We start from the raw sequence: 7,526 nt of genomic DNA, 5'->3' as shown, positions 1-7,526 counted from the left end.
ACTTATTGCCTGTGCAGAGTACTACCTGTGCAGAGTACTTACTTCCTGTGCAGAGTACTACCTGTGCAGAGTACTTACTTCCTATGCAGAGTGCTATCTGTGCAGAGTACTTACTATCTGCACAGTGTGCTGCTGTTGCATAGTGCTGGCTGTGCAGAGTAGTTATTGCCTGTGCAGAGTACTTACTGCCTGTGCTGAGTGCTGGCTGTGGAGAGTACTTCCTTCCTATGCAGTGTGCTGCCTTTGCACAGTGCTGGCTGTGCAGAGTACTTGCTGCCTGTGCAGAGTGCTGCCAGTGGAAAGTACTTACTGCCTGTGTAAAGTGCTACCTGTGCAGAGTACTTACTGTCTGTGCAGTGTGCTGCCTGTGCAGAGTACTCATTGCCTGTGCAGAGTGCTGCCTGTGCAGAGTATTTACTATCTATGCAGCGTGCTGCCTTTGCAGAGTGCTGACTGTGCAGTGTGCCCCCACCCTTCTCATCCCAAATTGCAAGCTCAGAGGAAGGCAGGCAGAGTTCCCCCCAAATTTTGGAACACTGCTTGTTGGAGCTGGTTGAGGTGTCATGGACATGTCTTCACCTATGAACACCCGTGGGAGTTAAGTCCTCCCGAGGTGTTATATTCTAAGATGGGACCTGGCTGACGGCTGTGAGGTGAATTGGCCAAGATTTTTGCAAGGTCCATTGCATTAGTTAATGGACTGAGTGTCAACCCTCCCCGAGTGTGGGCTACCAGACAAGGGTGGCAAGCATGCCCTTAGGACAGGGAGGCTCCCCTTCTGTGACTGCTGTGCTGAAGAGCAGCACCAGGACTCCAAGCCCATCCTCCCTTTGGAAGTCATAGCTCCTGCAAAGGCAAGTGTGGCCATAGTCTGGTCCCTCAGTCGCTACACACCTTCCTGCTGTCCTGTCTTGTCCCCTGATCCTGTGAGATATGGTGAGTCCCACTCCTGGGGCAAGGTGGCATAAGAGCTAATGGCCCTAAATAGCACCTGGTACTAAAATGCCCAAGGAACTTAGCAACCTCCTCACTGAATGCAAACCACCCAAGGAAACAGCCCAAGGAAACAGCCCAGGCACTGCTCAGTGTGTGCTGACCCCTCATGCACTTGTTCTTGCTCTCGAAGGTCTAGAGGCCACACCTGCACTGCACTAGTGGAGGCTGACTCGGATTCCAGGGACATCTACTGGGACACCCTGGGGAAGGGAGCAGCCACATACAAGACCGAGCACTGGAGAGGTCCACTGCAGATCTTTCCAGTGACAACGCCTAAGGTCAAATCAATGAGGGATAATAGAGAATTAGAAACTCAAACTTGAAACTTCATGTGTCTTGAAACTCAAAATATTTTAAAAGATTTTGTACAGCAGGAGGGAGACAAAAGGGCCAACTGGTTGTTGAGAGTACCTCGTTCTGGTTCTGTGCTATGTCGGTCAGTATTTCCAAGGACCCCCAAATTCATAATTTTTTATTAAAAGACCCCCAGAGCCTGAGGACCAAATTCCTGAAAGATGCCAATGACCCTGACCCCTACCCACGAGGGACTGCCCTAGAAACCATACCACTAAGTCCACCAGAATTAAAGGCTCCCACCACAGATGATCCCAATGCCATAACTGAGGCTACTGGTGACAAGGGAGAGCCAAATTATGCCCTGGTGCCAAGCCCACCCCTGTGTCATTGTTATTACAGCAGAGGCTCAAAGCCAACAGTAGTCACTGGATGAATCCTGACTCACTCTCCATCAGATTGGTGTGGTCAATGGGTCTATCACTTCTTTGTTTTTATTATTTATTTTTAATTTTCTCTACAGGGTGTTATAGGTTTTGTTTTTATTGTGGCTTTCTTACTAAGTGCCAGATACTGTGCTAAAAGTTACACATGCACTGTCTCATTTAATCTTTTTCTTATTATTAAGTTTTATTCCAGTATAGTTAACATACAGTGTTATGTTAGCTTCAGGTGTAAAATACAGTGTTTCAACACTTCCATATGTCAGCCAGTGGTCATCACACCAAGTGCACTCCTTAATTCCCATACCTATTATGAGTACAGGTCTTTCCCAGGTATTTTATTATTTTTGGTGTAATCGTAATTGGAATTTCTCTTTCTGCTACTTCATCATTAGTGTACAGAAATGTAACAGAATTCTGTGTATTGATTTTGTATCCTGTGACTTTATTGAATTCATTTATCAGTTCTAACAGTTTTTTCATGGACTCTTTTCTCTTTCTCTGTATATATACATATGTGTGTGTGTGTGTGCATGTGTGTGTGTTTGTGTGTGTGTGTATGTTATCTGCCAACAGTGAAACTTTTACCTCTTCGTTACCAATTTGGATTCCTTTTATTTCTTTTTCTTGTCTGATTGCTGTGGCTAGGGCTTCCAGTACTACGTTGAATAAAAGTGGCAAGAGTGGACATCTTTGACTTGTTCCTGACATAGAGGGAAAGTTTTCAGTTTTTCTCCATTGAGGATGATGTTAGCTGTGGGTTTTTTATATAGGGCATTTATTATGTTGAAGTATGTTCTCTCTAAGCCTACTTTATTGAGGATTTTTATCATGAATGGATGTTGTACTTTGCCAGATGTTTTTTATGCATCTATTGAAATGACTATATGATTTTTATCCTTCTCTTATTGATGCAATGTATCACATTGATTTGTGAATATTGAACTACCCTTGCAACCCAGGAATAAATTCCACTTCATTGTAGTGAATGATTGATGGACTGATTGATTGATTTTAAGTAATCTCTACACCCAATATGGGGCTCTAACTTACAACACTGAGATCAAGAGTCACATGCTCCATCCACTGAGCCAGCCAGGCATCCCCAAAGTTTTTTTTTTTTCTTTTTTAAAGTAGGCTCCATTCCCAGTATGAAGCCCAACATGAGGCTTGGCCCTGAGATCAAGACCTGAGCTGAAATCAAGAGTCAGATACTTAACCAACTAAGCCACCTAGTGAATGATGTTTTTAATGTACTGTTGGATTCAGTTTGCTCATATTTTGTTGAGGATTTTTGCATCTATGTTCATCAGAAATATTGGCCTGTAGTTCTGGTTTTTTTTTGTTGTTGTTGTTCTTTGTCTGTTTAGTGGTGTCTTTATCTGGTTTTGGTATCGGGGTAATGCTGACCTCTAAGAATGAATTTGGAAGCTTTCCTTCCTGTTCTATTTTTTGGAATAGTTTGAGAAGGATGAGAATTAACTCTTCTTTAAATGTTTGGTAGAATATACCTGTGAAGCCATCTGGTCCTGAAATTTGTTTGTTGGGAATTTTTTGATTACTGATTCAATTTCATTGGTGGTAATCAGTCTGCTCAAATTTTCTATTTCTTCCTGCTCCCATTTTGGTAGGTGATGTTTGTAGGAATTTATCCATTTCTTCCAGGTTGCCCAATTTGTTGGCATGTAGTTTCTCCTAACATTCTCTTATAATTGTATTTCTGTGGTGTTGGTTGTTATTTCTCCTCTTTCATTTTTTATTTTGTTTATTTGAGTCCTCTCTCACTCCTCCTGCCCCTTCCCTTTTTTCTGAGTCTGGCTAAAGGTTTATCAATTTTGTTGATCTTTTCAAGAACCAGCTTCTGGTTTTATTGATCTAATCTTCTGTGTTCTTAGTTTCTATATCATTTATTTCTACTCTAACCTTTATTATTTCCTTCCTTCTGCTGGCTTTGAGTTTTGTTTGTTGTTATTTTTCTAGCTCCTTTAGGTGTAAGGTAGGCTGCTTATTTGAGATTTTTCTTGCTTTTTGAGGTAGGCCTGGATTGCAGTATACTTCCTTCTTAGAACAGGTTTTGCGCTTCCCAAAGATTTTGGACCATTATGTTCTCAATTTCATTTGTCTTCATGTATTTTTTTATTTCCTCTTGATTTCTCTGTTGACCCATTCACTGTTTAGTTACATGTTATTTAACCTCCACATATTTGTCCTCTTTCCCGTTTTCTTGTGGTAGATTTCTAGTTTCATAGCATTGTGGTCAGAAAAGATGCATGGTATGACTTCAGTCTTTCTGAATTTGTTGAGACTTGATTTTTGACCTAACATGGGATCTATTCTGAAGAATGTTGCATGTGCACTTGAAATGAAAGTGTGTCCCACTGTTTTAGGATAGAATGTTCTTAATATATCCATTAGATCCATCTGGTCCAATGTGTCTCATCTTCTGAAAGAAAAAAAGAAAGAAAGAAGGAAAGAAAGAAAGAAAAGAAAGAAAGAAAGAAAGAAAGAGGAAATAAAGAAAGAGGAAGGAAAGAAGGAAGAGAAAGAAAGAAAGATAGATTTCTCCCTGCCCCAACAACTATGCAAACAATGTTTGCAGTCAATGAGATACTGCCACAACCTTGAACTCCTATTCTTTCCCAGTAAACTTTTGCTGAAAACAACCTTTCCCAATTTCTTTCTAAAACCTAATAAAAGCTTACCTTCCCTTTGTCTCTTCTGATTTGCCTGTGGTTCACCATAGCATGCATGTTTCAAATTATAAGTCCTCTGTTATCCCCAAATAAGCTCATTTTGTTAGTGAAATAACTGGCTCTTTTATATTTAAGGTTGATGCCTTAACATAAAAATTATTTTGAGCTGAAGCATATTGAGAAGCAGCGAACCCAGAAAAAGCTCTCTCTTTACTGCCTAAAAGCAGGAAATAAATTCTCCTTTACTGGAGACAGACTTATCAGGCCAGTGATGGCACCAGAGGAATCTGCAGAAAACCTTATGTCAGTAGTTTCCTCCCGTGTTTCTACCTTCCCACAGTTTGCTGCCTTTGGAGCCTAAAATCCTCCCTTGTCTTATCATTTCTCTGCAAATTTATTATTGTTCATTGAAGATGGTACAGAAGCTGGAGTGCTAAGCCAGACTGCTTTTGAGTTACTTTTTTGAGGTTTCTCTATGCGATGTTCGCTGCTTGCACTATATAATGTTTTTCTCTTGCTAACCTGTCTTTATGTTAAAGAGCCCCAGCTGAAAACGTCAGATAGGTGGGGGCCATGTTGCCTCCCCTACAAAGTGAAGAAGTCTACATTCCTTCCAAAGAGGTCACAGTCTTAGACACCTGGTTCTATCACCAGTTTCTCAGTTTCCTTCCATTCCTTACCCACACACTTGATTACCCCCTCACCTCCCAGCCCACCTTGAGACCCTGTACCCCCACACCTGGATTCTTTAATCTTTATTCAAATTATCCCATGGCATGTAAAGCCCCCCTTAAAATGCAAGTCAATTCTATCACCTTCCTCATAGAACTATCTCTAGTTCCTCAGCTGGAAATAACAAGTTCCTCCCTTTGGTTGTCCATCCCCCTTAGATAGTAGCAGGTGAGTGAATGGTAAAATTACAAGAAAAAAACCCTGTAAACCCAGCTATGGTGCTCTAGGCAAATCAATTAATAGCTGTGAAATTTCTGTCATCCAGAAAAGAAAATCATGTTGCAGTATATGAATAATATTATGTAAATGATGTACTGTATCCACATATAAATAATATCCTAATTGCTTAAAATGTCCATTTAACTGTTGTATCTCCTCTAATGTGTTATACATACACATGAAATACATACTCCTAGTCAGTATAACATTTCATAAATGTAAAAACAATAGCACTGTTCTCTGAGTGATAAGATTGTGGGATTTTCACCACATCTTCACTGTTTTGAAATCAAGCTACTTTGTCCCCTTCTGTAGCCACACAGCTTCTGCCGATTTGTCAGTTTGTTGCTTCTCAGCTTCAAATTCACCCTTCTTGCCTGTTCCGGACAGAGGACAGCTGATCTGGCCCTTTCCTTTCCCTCCTGTCATGATAGGTATGAATCTCTGCCAGTGGGCCATGCTGGAGCACAGAGGAGGAAAGACTTTCCTTCCTGTTTCCAGTGTGCTTACTCATCAGGCCCTCCAAAACTTCTCTCCAACACAAGAGCAACAGGAAACCTGGAAAAAATGGTCAGAAACGACATTTTTGAAACTCTAGAAATTAGGGCTGCCTGGGTGGCTCAGCCGGTTAAGCGGCCGACTTCAGCTCGGGTCATGATCTCACGGTCCGTGAGTTCGAGCCCCGTGTCGGGCTCTGTGCTGACAGCTCGGAGCCTGGAACCTGTTTCATATTCTGTGTCTCCCTCTCTCTGACCCTCCCCCGTCCATGCTCTGTCTCTCTCTGTCTCAAAAATAAATAAACGTTAAAAAAAATAAAAAAAATAAAGAAACTCTAGAAATTAAACAAAGACGTAGAGCAATACAGGAGCCTTTATTCGAGGAAAACAGTGGGATCTCAGTAGGAACAGCAGGCCTTGTGATACCTGCACGTGCCCTACCTACTTCCTTTCCCTCTTCTGAAACCCTACAGTAGCCTCGACAATGAATAGCCCTCAATCTTGGTGAGAATCGAGATGAAAATGAAGCATGGCAGCTCATGCAAGGGAAGCAGCACTCTGGAAATGTATTGGAGATACTTCCAAGCCTCACTCCCAGAGCACTGCCATTACTTGGTCTGTCTGGGAGCTCCCTGAATACCCCACTCATAAGGCTATCCTTATTTCACCTGATTCACAACTCACCCAGTGCAAAAAGCCTTTACGCTGGATCATTTATTAAGGATATCCCAGGCAATTGACAACTTTGTGGCCATGTGATGCAGAGCATACTAGTGGGGTAGACAACAGGCTAACTAAAAAGCTTCAAAGGAAAAGCTGAGGCTCCAGCATGTTCCTGGGAAGCTAGAAGGCCGTGTGCATATGTAGGGATGTATGCATGCCTGCACTGTGCATGTATCCAGGAAAGGCCTGCAAAGGCTAACCCTGAGGCTCTGCCCAAGCAGCAAGTGAAGCGTAAGGCAGACTTGTCAACCGTCTGACTGAGCGTGAGAGATGGCCCCAACACACACACACACACAGAACCCCTCCGCAAAGACTGGAAAGTCTATAGGAAAGCTCTCCCCAGTTGTTCACCGACAACTAAGCTCCCTGAGCAGAGATTTCAGGGGCCATGCATTGTAAAGAAAGCAGACATTACATGATTAGGTCAGAAAATATACCAAACAAACATCAACAAAAAGCAACAATAGCAAATCTGGCAAGGGAAGATAATCTGATTTCTAGAGCTGCCAAAATATTTTATTTTATTTTATTATTTTTTTCCAAAATATTTTAAAAGTCTAGTTTTTTAAAAGTTTATTTATTTTGAAAGAGAGAGAGAGAGAGACTGAGAGTGAAGGTGCTTATAAACAAGCATGTGAGCAAGCAGGGAGAGAGAGAGAAGAGAGAATCCCAGGCTCCAGGCTGTGAGCACAGAGCCCGACATGGGGCTCAAACTCACGAACTGTGAGATCACGACCTGAGCCAAAATCAAGAGTCAGACGCTAAACCAACTAAGCTACCCAGGCACCCCAAAAGCCTAGTTTTCAATACAAAGTTGTAAGACATGGAAAGAAACAAGAAATTAAGGTTCACATGCAGGAAAATATGCATACAACAGAAACTGTCCCTGAAAAGCCCACATATTGGTTTTGTAGACGGACTTTAAATGG

Source organism: Panthera onca, chromosome D4, assembly GCF_046562875.1.
Source record: "Panthera onca isolate mPanOnc1 chromosome D4, mPanOnc1 haplotype 2, whole genome shotgun sequence".
Taxonomy (NCBI): Eukaryota; Metazoa; Chordata; class Mammalia; order Carnivora; family Felidae; genus Panthera; species Panthera onca.
This window is presented reverse-complemented; position numbering follows the sequence as displayed.